Raw genomic sequence first — 19632 nt, 5'->3', positions numbered from 1 at the left:
CTTATTTTCATTTTAATAGAATTTCAGTCAACTTTTAATTTTTATTTTAAAACCTAAGTTTAAAAACACAAAAAATAGTTTTATAATATTTCTTCTCTTATTATATATCTTTTTATTTTTATCCTTTTTTATTTATTTAAACTTATTAGTATTTTAATTTTTACCATTACTTGAACATAGTTTTCTCTACCTTTTTTATAATATTTAAAAAATACCAAAAATATTTTTATTTTTATATATAGTTCACTTTAATAGTTTATTCTTATTAACTAAGATTAATTAATATATTTTGGTAGTATTTTTATTTTTGTTCATTGAGAAATAATTGAATTTGGGCTAATTAGGAGCTCATTTTCAAATTTTAGTAGCCCAGCAAAACAAAGATCCATTCTTCTCAACTCATTAGTCCACTCTCCACGTAAATGCAAGATTAAATCTTGGTCACTAATTATGTTTAATCCAATCGCCAATACTTATTCCCCACCACCGTATAGAAACCAAATTAACACCCAAAACACTAGCGGAATTCCTCCATTCTAAAAACAACCGAACCCCCCTCATTCTTACAATTCTAGAGCCGCACCCCCAGCTCTTTTCTCCGCCATTAACTCGACGGAAACACATACAAAAATTTGATTGTTCGGGCTAATTAGTTTGAGAAAGAAGAAGAAAAAAAAAACCTCTGCTTCTTGCTTCTGATTTCGGATATGGTTCCAAAAACATGAAGTTCGACTGAATTTGAGGTGTCGTTCGTGCTTCGGTTCGCGTTTCTGTTCGAAGTTTGATCGTCTGTCGAATTCCGGTCGCAACTGTCCCTTTGTTTCTGTCCGTGTAACTGCTGGAATTTTTATTAATTGAAAGAAACTTCAGGTTCAATTCTTTGCTCTCTCATTCTATTCTAATGTCGATTTTAATATGGCTTGAGCCCAGACTATGGTTTTGCTAGATTTCTGATGGGAAATTGGTTTGAGTGAGTTCTCATTTCTCTGTTAATTGTCAGTAGATCTTAGAATGTGTTGCAATTTCCTTTAGACCTAATGTGCTTGATTTTGTGCTATTGACTGAAGTTTGGATTATTAGTTAAACTTTGCGATAAGATTCAAAATCTGGCATCCTCCATTCTAAGTGAATAAATTCTCTTTTGTTTCATAAATCTAAGAAATAGTCTTTAAGTTAACAAGTCTGGAGACGTAGAGTCAATTATGTTGAACTTGGAGTTTTTATTTTTAGTTAATATTTTAATGTCAATTGGTGTTAAGGTATAAAATTAGTTTAGTCATATATGTAATAGACGCAATTGAATAGAATTAATAACAGATCCGGTTTCATAAGATTAATTACCTTTTAGAATATGCAGTTAGCTTTAGATTTAGTAGGCTAACATCATGTTTATCCCACTTCTCTTTAATCGTGTTATTCGGGATTGACATTATTTTGAGTCACTTGATTGGAATTGTAGTGCGAGTTGTCTGTAAGTTTTTGTGTGGAATATATTTGTGAACAGATATTGGACATGAGATTATAGTTTAGTGAAATTTGTTGTGAAAAGGGTTGTGGGGATTGAGCTTGAATTGCTTTAAATATTTAGTGAACCGTAGGATTAGATTGAAGGATTCAGGCTTAAACGTAAATGCCAATTTGGATTTGAAATGTTTTTATTACTTTTATTTGTTGCTTATCGCTGGTAGCATGCTTAGGCCGACCACGCATGAGTAGGCAAACCTTAGGTCCTTTATTCCATTTTTATTTGAGGTGAGAGGTCGTTCCCTTTAGTTTATATTTAGTGAAATGCCCCGTGGATTTTGTATATATTTTTATTCGGGGTATGCCCCGTAGTGAATGTAATTGGAGGCTGTGACGGACATCGTGGAGTGAGCATAGTATAGACTTTTAGTATTTCCTCTTATTTTATTTTATTTAGATGAGGATGACCTCGAGCCTCTTTTGTGTTTATTTTTCTTTCGTGTGTTGTTGCCTCAGTTTAAGTATTCTTTATAGCTAATTAGATCATGTATGCAACCGTGATTTTCACGGGACTCGGGGAATGCCTAACACTTTCTCCCGAGTCAAATGAACCCCCTTATCTAGAATCTCTGGTGCAAACCGGTTTAGAGTCAAATATATTTTTAAGGGAAAATTTGCTTTTAAATGGTGACTTGGCACACCGAGATTATATGCCAAGTGACGACTTTGAGAAAAACTCTTTTAAACAAATATTTTTTGTCACTTTTCAATTTTGAAAAACCCTTTTGAGCTTTACAAAACTACTTTATTTATTTTAAAGAGGGGTAGTTAAAGTAAAAAAAGGGTGTGACAGTTTTACAAAACCTTTACTTGAATTTTTTTTTTTTTTTTCCTTCGGAACAAAATTGGTATATGTACAATTCCCTCATAACTGTGTTTAGTATTTTCCATAATTACTTTAGTTTATTTCCATATATCTTGTTATTTGTGTCCAAAAAACCTTTTAGGTACTTGATTAGTCTACGCTTGCATTTATTGTGAACTGACGGTGGGGTTTTGCAGAAGGCAACTTTTCAGTTGCCTTTCATACGTCTCTTCGGGAATCGAAGCGACCTCTCTAATCCTTTTTAACCCCTCTTCCTTCGATTATATCTCCCATTCTCTCGAAGAAACCAAACTTCTATCTATCTGTCTTTTTCTACTCATGGCTAAAATCACACCCTCTCCTTCCTCTTCCACACCCAGAAGAAGTCACCGGTTCAAGAAATGACCTTGTTGATATTGAATCCTCCGAAAGCACAGATCATTTATTGATAGAAAACGGTTCGAGTGGTTTTCATGAAGACATTCTTATCTCCCAAAAGAGGGTGGGAAAATGACCAATGGAGTCCATCCCCAAACAATCGTCTCAAAAAAAGGAAAAAACTGAAAGTATAGAGTTTGGTCCTTAAGACAAGATGAATTTCTATGGCCTTGAAGAGAAGACTAGGTTTGTGGCCTTCAAAGGAAAGTCGATTACTTTTGGTCGCACTGTAATTTTAAAGTCTATGCAAAACTCTCACTGTGATATTCTCTCTATTTTTTAAACTCAGAAACTTCTCTCTCTATTTGCTACTGTTGGTAATACTGTCTATGAAGAACCTGTGTGTATGCCTTATGCAAATCTTTTTGAGAATGATAAAGACGATGTAGAATCCATGGTCTTAGGAACTCGTATTATTCTTGATTCTTATCAGTTTGAGAAAATCTTTTCTACAAAGTTTATTGGATACAACTTTTTTGTGCAACATTCGTGGCCAGACAATTTTGAAGTATCTTTTGAAGAGGCCAAGAGTGTATTGTTTGAACCCCCCCTCGATATAAGACCAAAGAACTTGAAATTTGAACATCGTGTTCTAGCCCGTATTATTGCAACCACTTTTCTACCTCGTACTGGTTCTCTGAGTACTCTGTCGCTCAGAGATATATTGTTTTGTATTGTTTGGTGAATGGTAAAGCTATCAACTGGTTTGCCTGGGTACGTCAATACATGCTTGAAAGTATCAGGGATGCTTCATCTTCTGCGAGCAGCTTGTCCTATGGTTTACTAATCTCTCACATCCTGAAAGTCATGAAAGTGGATTTATCTCTCTATGCTCCCAAGACTATCTCCAGCACCTATAATAAGACTGCCATTGCCATGATGGGGTATACCTTGATTGAGGGAACTTGGCTTAAGAAAGACAAAGCACCAGAGTTCATCCCTACTCAGAGCAGTGGGGGAATCAAATCTGAAGCCAACAAATCCTCTTCCTCATACTAGCTCATGCCGATGCAGCAAAACATTGCAGGTATTAAGGAATTACTGTAACGATCCGACTTGTTATTTTGAGAATTAGCATTCCGTTCTATAGCTTAAGGTCTCGAGTAGCTTTGAAATGTGTATTATGACTTGCGAGGGTGGTCAAGTTTGGTTTTCAGATCATTCGGGATTTTATTGAAAGGACAATTCTTGTTTTGGAAGCTTAAGTTGAAATAATTGAATAGATGGTGAATTATGTGTAAACGACCCCAGAATGTAATTCTGATGATATCAATAGCTCCGTATGGTGATTTTGGATTAAGGAGTATGTTCGAATATTTATTTTGAGGTCCGTAGCTAAATTAGGCTTGAAATGGCGAAAATAGGAAATTTAAGTTTGAAAGTTTGATCGGAGAGTTGACCTTTTGATAATGGGATCGAAATATGATTCTGAAAATTGGAACAACTCTGTTATATTATGACTTGTGTGCAAAATTTGAGGTCAATCAGAATTGATTTTATAGGTTTCGGTATCGAATGTAGAATTTGAAATTTGTTAGTTTTGAATTGGCTTGAATTGGGGTGTGATTCGTGTTTTAGCATTGTTCAATATAATTTGAGGCATCGACTAAGTTCGTTCCATATTATGGGACTTGTTAGTATACTTGGTTGGGGTCCCGTGGGTCTCGAATGAGTTTTGGAAGAATTTTTGGAAGAGTTTAGTATTTTGAGCAGAAGCATATAATGATCCAAAGGTCCATTTTTAGTTTTAGAGATCGAAATTTGATTTTGAGACTTCCGAGATTTTGATAATGAATTATAGGAGTGATCTGGAAAGTTTGGTCTAATTTCATCAAGTCGTGATTAGGTTTTTAGTGCTAAACATGAGTTAATTGTTTAACGAACGAAATTGGTATCGCATTGAGCAAATGAGCTCCGAATTGAGTTTTGATTAAATGACTAGGTTCGTATTATTATTTGTGACTCATAGAAATAAGAATCGTCGAATTCCGAGTTCGTATGATGGAGTTAGAGCCTTTTTAGTGAAAGAAATAAATATTGGTGCAAGCAAGTTCTGGTGTGGACTTTTAGTGATGGAAAAAATGGATTTTTAGTGACGGAAAATGGACTTTTAGTGACGGATGGGCAGAAACTTAAGGACCAGAAATGGTCATTTCCTTCATTTCGTTTTGGATTTTTGGAGCACGGTTGTTGGGCGATTTTGAGGATTTCTTCACGACTTCAACTTGGGTTAATGTCCTATATCCATAAGTGATTATATTTCATAAATTCATGGTTATATTCATCATTTATTTCAGATTTAAATGGGAGAAATCAAGGTTTTTGCAAAACTTTTCAAGAATGAAAATTTTAGATTTGGAGGTCGAGTTATTATCGGAATTTGATAAAATTAGTATGGTTGAACTCGTAATTGAATGGGTTATCGAATTTTGTGAGTTTCGTCGGATTTCGAGACGTGGGCCCCACGAGCGGTTTTTGAGTTAAATTTCGGATTTTGTTATAAAATTAGTATTTTCAAATGATATTAATTCCTATAAATAGTATTGACTGAATTGAATTAACCGTGGCTAGATTTGAGGGGTTCGGAGGCCGATTCGCGAGGCAAAGGCATAGCATAGTAAAGAATTACACAGTTCGAGGTAAGTAACAGTTCTAAATTTAGTTTTGAGGGTATGAAACCCCAGATTTTTCTGTTATGTGATTGATTTTGAGGTGACGCACACGCTAGGTGACAGGCGTGTGGGCGTGCACCGTAGAAATTTTGACTTGATCAAATTTTATGGAACTGTATAGTCAAATAATCTTGACATTGTCAATGTACTTTTATGTGTTAAAGAAATTGAGCCAAGAATCATGTTAAAAATCATGCTGAGGCTATATGCCAGTATTATTGAGAACTATAAAGGTCATATTGCTGTTAAATTAATTGTTTAAATTGTAATTTTACACTCAGCCATGTGCATTCATTTCATATCATATCTCAGTCTCTGTTGCTATTTATTGATACATCATATCATCATTTTTGGGCCGATTTTCATGATTACTGAGAGCCCGAGATACTAGAGAGATTTATGACTGAGTGAGGCCGAGGGCGTGATTGTAAAATATTGATACTATAGAACGTGAGTTGTTCGTGCATATCCAGATGTTCCTGTGTACCTAATTCTCGTTGTACTTCCCTCCAAAACTGTGATGTAAACTGCGTGCTAAGAGTTGTTCCTAAACTTTTGAATCACTATTTCACCTTACCACGCACATACCCGGGGGTGATCCCACGTCATCACAACATAACTGAAAATCATTAATTTAACCTTAGCCCAAAAACCTTGAAGCCTCATTTCTAACATCCAGAATTCTTTTCAAGACCCGAATCTCACATCCACACCAATCTAATCCAATCCGCAAACTGCGTAATCCGTGTACCCAAAAATGGAAAAAATGTTTCAAAGAAGATAACCCTTTCGCAAGTTCAACAAGCACTTCTACAACTGACATGCTTTGAGCTCACCATACATGGCAAAATCAAGACACACGAATCTAATAACGGTAACCAGCTCTCCTAGAGCTCACATTAAGATCAACCCGCACCGACAACTCACGTGCTATCGTATCAATATATTGATCCGCACGGACAACTCACGTGTCAATAACATAATCCGCCTGGCATGGTCGCAGGCCTCCAGTCCAAGCATATCATATAGGAGCAACCAAATAAGTACATATTTCTATGATAAATGAAATAAAATTCACATGCTCCTCGACTGGTATAAATAACATGCCATAGAGTAGGCATGTGCAAAGTACGCTATCACAACTCAAATCGGCAAGTGAATGCAGAAATAGCAAATACCCAGTTTATTCAAGGAATTAGCCTCTTTGTAACCTCAAGTATAGCCCGGATGGTTCTCAACAAAGGTACAAATACGAGAAACGTCATAACTTTATGCTTAACCGTCAACTCTAGGTATATCATAGTCTAAACATTTTCCCGAGTCTGAATACTTGCCCCGATGCCCGCACATGGGCTCAAACCTCACATATATATATACACACTCGTAGCGCTCACTCTTTCCTCACAAAGGCAACTAGTGCCTCCACTGAGTTAAAATAAAATACTCACCTCAAATAGGCCGCAACCCTGAAACAATATGCTTCTAAGAACCCCCAGTCTCCACATTCATAGAACACAGGAATCACTGTGACTCGTCTCAACTCCAGCACTCAAATGACTAACACATCTTTCACGCACAATCATCCCATGAGGATTACTTCCACATTTCCTCCCATGCCACATAGTAATAATTGGAATATCAACAGTCTATTAACCATGTGAGTATCGCAATACCAATGACATCTGAAAGTCAAAACACAATGCCTCTTTTGAAATGCACACCCTTCTCAGGGATTACCGAGTAGTTATAATATCCGTCTAAACATCTAAAATTGACCATTCTGTCCATAATTCGTGGTTTTGCTTTCCAGAATGAACTGTCGCCTTGTACATGTAAGTCTTAATCCCGCACAACACACCACATCTATTATGCCATCATGTGACAAGCATGAGAATCTCTTTATTAACTCTGAGTCACAAGCATATTACATACCCGATCAATTAGAAACCTTCCATTTCCTCTCATCCATGAGGAATTCACAATGCACAACATGTCTCCCACACGAGTATAAATATCTTGTTCAAACCACGGTAGAAACCATCAAGAACACTTTCAAATCCATTTGCACATAACCAAGCTATCAAAACCGAATTTCTCTAACTCGACCAATCCACGCAGGTCACCAAACCCAAGAATATTGCCACCGAAATATCTGTAAAGTCTCACCACATTATAATTATCCCAAAAGAACCGAACATACCCTTACCATACTGGTCTAGCCTACTACCCAGTTGTCCTATTTTCTTTGAGTTTCTTTTAAATTACCCTCAAGTTGACACTTCTCCTTGTCAGAACACTACGATCCTTACCCAAAGCCCACTATATTCTTCTTAAGCACCTCCATAAATACCACAACTGAGACACCCACTCTTAAGGACCTTATTTGAATTTAAAATTATTCCTCTTTCCTTTCTTATATTGAAATGTAAAATCCATAGTCAAACAAAATCATCGCACTTCTCGATACTATCCAGTGTAAGTAACCGATTCTAGTGATATACAAATTCAAAAACTTTTCAATTGCCACATATATATTTTGAATCCATTAGAACCCTCTCGAGAGTCATCCACTCTGTTCAAATCTAATTTTCTCTGCCCAAACGGGCCGAAAGACACGTGTTACTTTAGCATACTCAACACTCAAAGAAGTAACCTTGCCTTAACACGACCAATCAAATTCATAATTCGTGCGCACTACATCCTTCAAAATAACAACTTAATCATTCCATAATTTATATATTTTCATAAAGTACAATGTAACCCGTATTCAGAAATTTCCTTACCCGAGTCATCCTCGATCTCCACCTCTGCAAGTCATAACTAACCCACAAGTATGCCTCAAACCAAAATTAAAATTTAACATATATCCATGAAATTGAATTGTCAATAGCAGGCTCCCCCACTTGGCTCAAAGCCATACAACAAAACACTCCATAACTCACAATATCATACTTTATTACTGCCATAATACCGCAGTCAGTTCAACGAAAATTCTTCTCAAGCTTACGCAATACTCACCATAAAATACCTCAATCATCCACTAAGTTCGCATTTATTCTCGTGACAGTCAAATCAACTTTCTCAACAGGATTCAAATTCAAATCTCAACATATACGCCTAGTTGGTAGAAAAGAAACTCTCCACTCAATATTACAAGGAACACACCTACGTAGATTACTCCGCAAGAGATAACCTACCTGCTTAGCCTCAAATTGACATATAGCTATACCCTTTCGCATCCACAACTACCACGGAATCACTTAATATTTCTAAGCTTGAACTCATCAACACGACATGAAGATCTACTTCGCTCCATAATTAAACAGCATGACAGATCCCTCAACGCACTCACAACTCAAGACTGTACGTCACATCAAAACAGGAATCAAGTACCCAATAGCAAACTCTTGAGTCACAAGTAAAATTTATTTGTCTCATTCAATCCATTTTAACACATCCTGCATTCACATCATATGTATCATATAGTCATTCAACCGCTCATCGAACCACAAATTCCACTCATAGGAATACTGTCGAACACATAAGTCCAAGTGCACTGGTTCTCACAATCGAAACTACCGATCATAAGCTACGGTCTAACTCCGGCCTCAAGTCCTCCAGACCGGCCCCTCAACAAAGCATATAATACTCATCTCGAACCTCATTCATGGAATCACAAGCCAACAATACACAGCTGATACTGAGCGCCCACATGCGCACACGAATGCGTGGAAGGAATTCAAAGAATTATGTTTCAAGCTGAATCAATTTCGTACGATAAAATACAAGAAAGTGAAATTTTCCTAAGGGTTCAGCAGTCTCTCGAAGATAAGTACAGACATCTTCGTACTGATCCGCAAGACTCTACTAAACCTGCTCATGACTCGTGAGACCTATGTAACCTAGGCTCTGATACCAACTTGTCACGATCCAAAATCACACCTGTCGTGATGGCGCCTATCTTAATACTAGGCAACCCGACAACCTCCATAAACCACAATTTCTTTTAAATACGGAAAATATAATAATTAATTTAAGAGAAACCCCAACACATACTGATATAAATGCACTCCCAAAACCTGGTGTCACTGAGTACATGAGCATCTATACATTACAAGTTTGGAAAACCCGGTCTATAATAATCCGAGACCAAATACAATAAACAAAAGGGTAGGGAAGGAGAGACAAGGTCTGCGAAACATAGCAGCTACCTCTGAATCTCCGGAAAATCAACTATGTGAAATAATCAACACCCATTGTGTCCGGAATCACCTGGATCTGCACACGAAGTGTAGGGTGTAGAATTAGTACAATCAACTCAGCAAGTAACAATAATAAATAAGGAACTGAAAGTAGTGACAAGCAAAAAAAAAGTCCAAATACAGTACTTTCCAACATAAAAGGGTAGGCATGCTCTCAAGTTCAACATTTAAGATTTCACTGAAATTTCACTGAAATTTCATTACAAGTTTGACCGAAAACATAAAATAATATTTTTCCGAAACTTTCAAAATAATGATATATGACAGCTGAAATGCAGCAAATAATGAAATCAATGCATCCTCTCAGAGTAACAGTTACTCAGTCCTCTCATTCGCTCCAACCTCACAGTCACTCTTTCCTCACAATTACTCTTTCCTCATAGTCACTCATTCCTCACAGTCACTCATCACTCGGCACTCGACACTCGCAATTAGTAGGTACCTGCGCTTACTGGGGGTGTGTACAGACTCTGGAGGGGCTCCTTCAGCCCAAGCGCTATATCAAGCCAATCATGGCATAAATCAATAAAACATGCTTCGGCGTGCAGCCCGATCCATAAATATCCTCACAATTAGCCCTCGACTTACTTAGTCATCAACCTCTACAGTCTCTCGGGCTCTCAAACATCATGAAAATCAATCCAAAATTGATAATATGATGTTTTCATAAATAGCAACAGAGACTGAGATATGATATGAAATGAATAAACATGACTGAGTGTGAAATTATAATTTGAACATATAATTAAACCACAAAAATGACCCCAGTGGGTACCAATAATAACAACATATGTCTAAGCATAATTTTTAATACAAGTCTCAGCTCAATTTTTCCTAATACGTAGAGAATTTACGGATATCAACAGATAATTACCCTACACAGTTCCGTGGAATTTGACCAAGTCACAATTCTTATGGTGCACGCCTACACGCCCGCCACCTAGCATGTGCATCACCTCAAAACCAATCACATAACATATGATCCGGGGTTTCATACTCTCAGGACCAAATTTAAAAGGGTTACTAACCTCAAATCGTGTAATTTCTTATTCCGCTATGCCTTTGCCTCGCGAATTGGCCTCCAAACACCTCGAATCTAGCCACAAATAATCCGGTTCAGTCAATAAAAATTGTAAGAATTAATTCCATATGAAAATACAAATTTTCCATAAAAATCCAAAATTTCATCCAAATATCGCCCGTGGGTGCCACATCTCGGAACCCGACAAAAGTTATAAAATATTAACGCTCATCCAACCATGAGTCCAACCATAAAATTTCACCAAATTCCAACATCAACTCGACCCTTAAATCTTCAATTAAAGTCTTCAACAAGCCCAATTCACCCATACATATCCCTTTTATCCTTAATAAATTTCATCCTTGGCTTTTAAGCCCCAATGTAGGTTATATGATTCAATAGTTAATCATTATTAAGCTATTGAAGTACTAGAATCACCAACCATCCTAACAAAATTCAAAAATTCACTATTCATCTTCTTCTCCATTCAAGAACCCTAACTCACAATACCTATTTCAAGGACTAGCATAATTCTTCAACCAGTTGGTACTTTTTACTTCACAATACATTCTAAATACTTAATCCATAGTTGTATTTAAGTGTAGGGTGGAGAATTTACCTCTTGTAGATCAAACCCTAACTTGAACCCTTTTGAATGATTCTTGAAGATTAGAGAAATCCCTATTGATTTCAATCCGTATAGATATTAATACTACCATTAACTAGTGTTAATCCATTATAAAATTATCATAAAATTCACCTTTGATGTGTATTTGGGTTGAGGATACTCCACCTTCTCTCTAGAACCCAAAACTTAGCCAAAAATGTTATCTTTTTTCTCACTCCCCGAACCTCCCTTATTTTATAGAAAATGAGCTGCGTAGGCTGGCTGCATAGCCTACATAGATTGGATACGCAACTTAACCCTCCCCTTCACTTCCATACTGATTTTGCCTACGCATTGCATAGGCTAAACAAGACTCGCGTAGCTGTTCTGTCACTCTTTAGTAAAAAGGTTATAACTTCTTGTAGAAATCTCCCAATGACGAACGGTTTGATGTATTAGAAACTATACTCGAAGGGATTTAATTTGATAGATTATACACCATATAACTCTTCATATCTTGAGAGTTATGCTCGTTTGAAGTTAGATCTTGTGCAAACTCACTTGAAACTTTATCCCATCATATAATTTTCAACTTGACTTAACCTTAGGGCTCTTCTTAGACCCTAAACCATTTTTAATGTACCTCATACATATATTATCATGATTAATTGATATCATTCAAATTACCAGTCTTGTTCATACCCGAATAGATATAATTAGCACCCGCCAATCTTCTTAATGGTCTTAAAACACTTAGAAATATTTTCGGGGTGTTACAAATTTTAACTTAGTCTATTACATATAGGTGACACTAACATACATAAGAAAAAATAAACTTGACAACAAACTTGTGTAGTAGAAGGCCACTTGGTATTAGAGTATTTAAGTAGTCTTCTGGGTAGTAATTATTTGTATCATATTCTGGTGAGTCAAAAACTAAAGTATATCTTATTTTTACCATAAAATTTCATAATCAACCTTTTATTTAGTTGATCAACATATTAATTTGTGCTAGCTAAGATGACTTTTTAATTTCTATCATGCAATTTGCACAAAATTACATTTTAGTGTGCGTTTGGACATAAGAATTGTAAAATTCCCAAATATGGGAAAAATAATTTTCAAGTAAAAATGGTATTTAAATTTAGAGTTGTGTTTGTACATGAATATAATTTTGAGCTATTTTTGAAGTTTTATGAGTGATTTGAGTGAAAATTTTGAAAAACAAGTTTTTGGAGTTTTTTAAATTTTCGAAAATTTTCAAAATGCATCTTCAAGTGAAAATTGGAAATTTTATGAACAAACGCTGATTTCGAAAAAAATGAATTTTTTTGGAAAAAAAGAAAAAATTTCTTATGTCCAAAGGGGCTCTTAATCTATTGATATAAATATTTTTCAAGTGTTTTGGAAGAACCAAATCTCTTTTATTAGACACTCTTTTTTCGTTTCTGACACGAAGCAAGAAATTACTTAATAATGGATCTATTCTTACTTTATATTTCTTGTCAGTTGAATCCTTTTCATTTGAGGCCATAAATATAATTTTGGCAAGCTAGTTTTTACAGTCTTTGCTTTCATCGATTTTGTAACTATTAATAGTACTTGACAAAAATCACCTTCCAAACCATTAATTTTTCACCAAACGGTTTATTTATATTAAATATATCTCCAGAACTTCGGACAATTGTTTCGATCACTTGACACTTAGCCATAAGCGCTTTATCCGATGTTATCAATTTTGCTTTCCTTATAAATTTAGTACCATTGCTCTACTTTGATATATTTGTGATGATTATTTTGGTTGTTTGAAGAGGTATATAAAATCTAAAGTGAGTGGTCTAATAATAATATCATTGTTGGTACACCATTTGTTATTATTGCTAACAGTATCATGCCTCTTGATTTGAAAAATAATGCATGACATAGAAATATTATTTCAATTTATTAGGAGGCATCTACAAAGGATAATCCCGTTGTAAGAGTCGACTCTTTATAATATAGTTGTCACGACCTCAATTCTCTCTGTAGGATGTGTGATGGTACCTAATCTCTAAGACTAGGTAAACCTATTAATTATGCGGAATAACTGAATATAAATATGAAACTCAATCCTTAACAACTGAAATAAATAAGAACGACAACTTAAATAATTACAACTTCCAAAACCCGGTAGAAATAAGTCACAAGCTTCTAAGAATTTATCCTCAATGTCTCTATATGTCAAAGTCTAAAACAAATATAGAAAACAACATAATAAGACATAAGGGGACTCCGGAATCTGCGGATGCTAGCAGATATTCCTCGAAGTCTCTGTACACAGGTAGCTTATTGATATCTGGACTGATAAGGAGTACCTGGATCTGCACAAAATGATGTACATAAGCATAGTATGAGTACACCACAGCGGTACCCAGTAAGTGCCAAGCCTAACCTCGGTAAAGTAGTGACGAGGTTAGGTCAGGCCCTACTGGAATAATAAAAGACAGGATGAAAAGTTTAGCAATATAATAATAACAAAATGACAATGGGAATGAATCGAGTAAGTGGTATATCACAATTTAACTTCAGCGGAATAAGGAAAAATGATATCTCGCGGAAAGAAAACAAAATTTTACGACTATAAAGAAATCACCAAAATAACCAAAGTCAAAATGCAGCTATAAAGAAACATCAACAAGGTCACTCCCGAGGTACCGCCTCGTAGTCCTAAATTATAAATAAATTCACAATATCTCATTTTCTTATATCACTACGGGAGCCTTCACATTTTAAATTTTAAAGAAATCATTTTTTTCGAAATAGTATCCCTGTTTTAGCCTTGATCTCACCGCATGCGTTTCAACCCAGACCTTATACCACCGCATGCGTATCAACATCACAATATATAATAATTTGCACCTAAAGTGCCCAAATATTTCAACTTTCTAAAATAAATCAACAATAATATTCTTCCAGAATAATTAGCTCACGACTCATTCACAATGAGTATACAAAATCTCAAAAACTATTCGGGAATGAATAACTCAGCAAAAATAATATTTCACAATGTTTATAACACGTTGCCTCAATCCAAATTTAAAAATGTCAAATACTTCATATTAATAATAATTCAATTAATAAATTCAACCTTCGATTAATGCACAAAATAAAAGAAACAAAGTTTTAACTAAACAAGTAAAGCAATTAACAAGAAAATGTCAGGCAAATTTTAAAAATATAAAAATAGATCAATGATGATGAATATGACATGATAAAAGAACTTAATTAATATGCAACAGTGATGTACACAATTTAAAGACATAGCCTTCCACATTTAGTCTGTGTACACACTCGTCACCTCGCGTACACGACTTTCAATACATTACAATTATCACATCAATACCAATCCTAAGGGAAATTTCCCCCCACAAAGTTAGACAAGTCACTTACCTCAAACCGCGCTCAATCTGTCAAGTAGTATCTTTTCCTCGATTTTCCGACTCTAATCGGCTCGAATCTAGTGATAATTAATTCGATTGAATCAATACAAATTATAGGAATAAATTCCATAAGAAAATACAAATTTTCTAACAAAATTCGATATTTAATCCAAAACTTGCACGTGGGACCCACGTATCGGAAGCCGATAAAAGTTACCAAATACGAACACCCATTCAACCACGAGTCCAACCATATAATTTTTACTAAACTCCGACATCAACTCGGTCTCCAAATCATCAAATCTTATTTTCAAATCCCTAGGTCTAAATTCCCGATTTACACCTCAAAAACACGTAATCTAGTCTGATTATTCGATTATAATTCAATATTATTGACTAACAATGATCACAAGTGACTTACCTCAAGTTTTCCTATGAAATTCCTCTGAAATATCGCCCAAACCGTGTGTTTGAAGTCCAAAAAATGAGATGCACCTGCGATGCACTTGGCCGCATCTGCGCTTTAACACTTGGCTCCACGTTTTAACACTGCCAGTGCTTTCGCACATGTGATTATGATGACCCAAAATGTCATCTTTAAATTTAATAATTAATTATGTATTCTAAGACCTCAAAAAATATTATTTATCATTCCTCGACTTGCGTGCATAGTCCGTAAAATTTACCGAAAAGTTTTCAGATGAAAAAAATGGATTAAAATGTGAATTAGAGCATTAAAACTCAATTGAGTTGACTTTGGTCAACATTTTGAGCAAACAGACTCGGATCAGTGTTTGACAGTTCTGGTAGGTCCGTATTGTGAATTGGGACTTGGGCGTATGCCCGGAATCAAATTCCGAGGTCCCTAGCCCGAGATATGGAATTTAATAAAAAATTAAAAGTTTAAGTTCAAATAGTGGCCGGATGTCGAATTATTTGCTAACGACCCCGAAATAGAATTTTAATGATTCCAACAACTCCTTATGGTATTTTGGACTTAGGAGCGTGATCGAAATTTTATTTGGAAGTCCGTAGTGGAATTAGACTTGAAATGCCGAAAGTTGAATTTTTGGAAAATTTGACCGGGGTGTTGAGTTTTTGATATCGAAGTCGGAATCTGATTCTGTAAATTGGAATAGCTTCGTTATGTCATTTATGACTTGTGTGCAAAATTTGAAGTCATTCCGGATTGATTTGATGTATTTCGGCACAAGATATAGAATTTGAAAGTTCAAAGTTCATAGATTTTTATTTGAGGTGCGACTCGTCGTTTTGATGTTGTTTGATATGATTTGAGGCCTCGAGTAGGTCCGTGTTATGTTATGGAACTTGTTGGTATGTTCGGACGGGGTTCCGAGGGCCTCGGTTGAGTTTCAGATACTTAACGGATCGAATTTGGATTTGGAGGAGGAGCTGAAGCAGCTGGGCTGCTGGTGTGATCGCACCAGCGCAAAAAAGGGCAGCAGGTGCGAGCTTGCAGATGCGGGGAATGATTCGCAGAAGCGAAAATGCATGGGCTATCCAGGCACCGCGGGTGCGAAAAACTCACCGCGGGTGTGAAGACCGTGGGTGCAAAAACAGTCATCGCGGGTGCGAAGAAATCACCGCGGATGCGAAGACCGCAGGTGTGAAGAAATCACCGCGGATGCGAAAATCCTGGACAGAATGTTAAAAACAGAGGGAGTTCCGAGTTTTGCCATTTTTGGACCTTCAAGCACGGTTTTTGGGGTGATTTTGAGAGAGAATTCAAGGGAAACTTGAGGTAAGTCACATATGATCATTGTTAGTCAATTATATTGGGTTATTATTGAATATTTCGAATAGATTACATGTTTTTGAGGTGAAATTAGAGGATTTGGGCCTAGGGATTTCAAAAGAATTTGAGATTTGGAGTTCAAGTGATGTCCGATTTTTGTAAAAATGGTATGGTTGGACTCGTAGTTGAATGAGCGTTCATATTTCGTAACTTTTACCAGATTCCGAGACGTGGGCCCCACATGCCATTTTTGAGTTAATCTCGGATTTTGTTGAAAAGAAATATAGTATTTTCTTATGAAATTGATTCTATAATTTTTGTTGACTGTATCGAATTAATTATGACTAGATACGAGTCGACCGGAATCGGAAAATCAAGGAAAAAGCATACTAATTGGTTAAATTGGAGCAAGTCGAGGTAAGTGACTTATCTAACTTTGTGTGGGAGAAATTTCCCCTAGAATTGATATTAATGTGATTATTGAAATGTATTGAAAGTCGTGTACACGAGGTGACGAGTGTGTACACAGGCTAAATGTGAAAGATTATATTTTAAAATTGTGTAGATCATTGTTGCGCATTTATTAAATTATTTTATCTTGTTATATTCTTCATCATTGATTTGATTTGTATACTTTAAATTTGCTTGACCTTTTCCTGCTAATTGTTTTACCTTTTTGGTTGAAATTTGTTTTTTTTATTTTGTGCATTATTTGAAATTGATTTTTTAAAATTAAATATTATTAATATGAAGTATTTGACATTTTAAATTTGGTATTGAAGCAACGTATTAAAGATTTAAAATATTATTGATGATTTATGTTGGCATGAGTCGTGAACTCTTTATTGTGGAAAATATCGTTGATTTATTTTGGCAAATTGAAATATTTGGGCACTTGAGGTGCAAATTGTGATATATTGTGATATTGATACGCATGCGGTGGTATAAGGTCTGGGTATTGAAACGCATGCGATGAGATAAGGGTGGCTTGATAAGCGTGGCTAGTAGGGAAAACTACTAGAAGTCATACAGTGCGATAAGGATGGCTAAAACGCGAGATGCTATTTCGGGAAAAATATTTTCTTTAAAATAAATTATGAAGGCTCCCGCAGTGAGATAAGGAAAATGAGATATTGTGAATTTATTTATGATTTGGGACTACAAGGCGGTACCTCGAGAGTGCCCTTGTTGATATTGATTTATGGCCGCAGTTGCCTTTGATTATTTGTTGTGATTTCTTGAAGTTGAAAGGAAAGTTTGTTTTGTTTCCACGAGATATTAATTGCAATTATTTGGTGTAATTAAATGTGACATACTACTTGAATCATTTCCATTGTCATTTTATCTTATTATATTGTTTAAACATTTTACCATGTCATTATTTATTCTCCAGTAGGGCTTGACTTGACCTCGTCACTACTCTACCGAGGTTAGGCTTGGCACTTACTAGGTACCGCTGTTGTGTACTCATACTACGCTTCTGTACATCTTTTTGTGCAGATCCAGGTACATCTTATCAGACCAGGCATCATTAACTAGCTGTACGAGGAGACTTCGAGGTATATCTGCTAGCGTCCGCAGACTCCAGAGTCCCCTTCTATCTTACTATGTTGTCTTCCTTATTTTCTTTAGACTCTGATATATAGAGACATAGAGAATAAATTCTTAGAAGCTTGTGACTTATTTCTACCGGGTTTTGGGAGTTCAAATTGTTTGAATTATAGTTTATTTATTTCAGATATTTATTATTATTCTGCATTGATAGGCTTACCTAGTCTTAGAGACTAGGTGCCATCACGACCTCCTACGGAGGGAATTTGGGGTCGTGACACTGATGCACTTGGCCGCATCTGTGCTTTCGCAGATGCGAAGACCTCCCTCGCTTCTGCGGCTGCCTTCGCTTCTGCAGACTCGAGGTTTGCTTCTGCGGACTGGTCCCAAGCGCACCTGCGATCTCTCGTCCGCATCTGCGGTCGTGCAGATGCAGAATTTTCCTCCGCGGCTACGGCCACTGCTCCACTCTCCCTTTTCCGCTTCTGTGCTCCCATGCTCGGTTCTACGAGCTCGCATCTGCGAGCCAAATTACGCAGGTGCGATTGCATCAGTAGGCAGCAGCAAGTTTCAATTGTTCTAAGTCCAAATTTGATATGTTAACCATCTGAAACTCACCCGAGACCTCCGTGACCTCAACCAAATACACCAACAAGTCCTAAAACAGCATACGAACTTAGTCGAAACTTCAAATCACATCAAACAACGCTATAACAACGAATCATACCCCAATTCAAGCTTAAGGAACGTAAGAATATTCAACTTCTACATTCAATGCCGAAACCTATCAAATCAAGTCCGATTGACCTCAAATTTTGCACACAAGTCATAAATGACATAATCGACCTATTCAAATTTTCAGAATTGGATTCCTACCCCGATATCAAAAAGTCAACTCCCTAGTCAAACTTCCAAACTTAAATTTCTATTTTAGCCATTCCAAGCTTTATTTAACTATGGACCTTCAAATAATTTTTCGGACACGCTTCTAAGTCCATAATCACTATACGGAGCTATTGGAATCATCAAAATTCTATTCCGAGGTCGTTTTCACATAAGTCAAATTCCAGTCAACCTTTTCAACTTAAGCTTTCAACCTAGAGACTAAGTGTCTCATTTCATTCCGAAATATCTCTGGACCCGAACCGACTACCACGGAAAGTCACATAACAGTTATAAAGTACGGAATGCGCAGTAAATAGGGGAGCAAGGCTACAACTTTTAAAGCGACTGGCCGGTCGTTACAATAGTTTTGAAAGCTTGTTCTTATTCAGGATTAGCTTTGATTGTTCTTCAACAGCCACTTGTATGGCCGTTTGATTCTTAATACTATAATAATATTTTTACTTTGTGTTCTAAGTTTTTTAATCTCTTCACGCTCTTTTTATGGAATAAATTTATGTAACCTAAGATTTTTTTTAACTTGAAAAATAACTTTACTCATATGATGAATTTAAAAAATAATTGAATTGGATTCTCTTGCTAAATAATTAATTAAAAGATTTAATTATTTGGTCTTAACACAAAAAAATAATTTATTTTATGTTAATTCAGATTCTTAATATTAGTTCATATCT

At 35.9% G+C, this 19632-nt stretch overlaps 1 long non-coding RNA gene across 1 annotated transcript; it reads left to right on the top strand.

The window, feature by feature from the left end:
- The first annotated feature begins 497 nt into the window (after nt 1-497).
- LOC142168664 (uncharacterized) lies at nt 498-18193 on the top strand. The gene is made up of 4 exons (XR_012698499.1): nt 498-870; nt 3462-3794; nt 5339-5406; nt 18005-18193. It is a non-coding gene; the product is annotated as an uncharacterized LOC142168664 (long non-coding RNA).
- Nucleotides 18194-19632: the final 1439 nt, after the last annotated feature.

This window comes from Nicotiana tabacum, chromosome 14 (assembly GCF_000715075.1).
Source record: "Nicotiana tabacum cultivar K326 chromosome 14, ASM71507v2, whole genome shotgun sequence".
Lineage (NCBI taxonomy): Eukaryota > Viridiplantae > Streptophyta > Magnoliopsida > Solanales > Solanaceae > Nicotiana > Nicotiana tabacum.
Note: the sequence above shows the minus strand (reverse complement) of the source record. Positions and strands in the feature narration are given on the sequence as shown.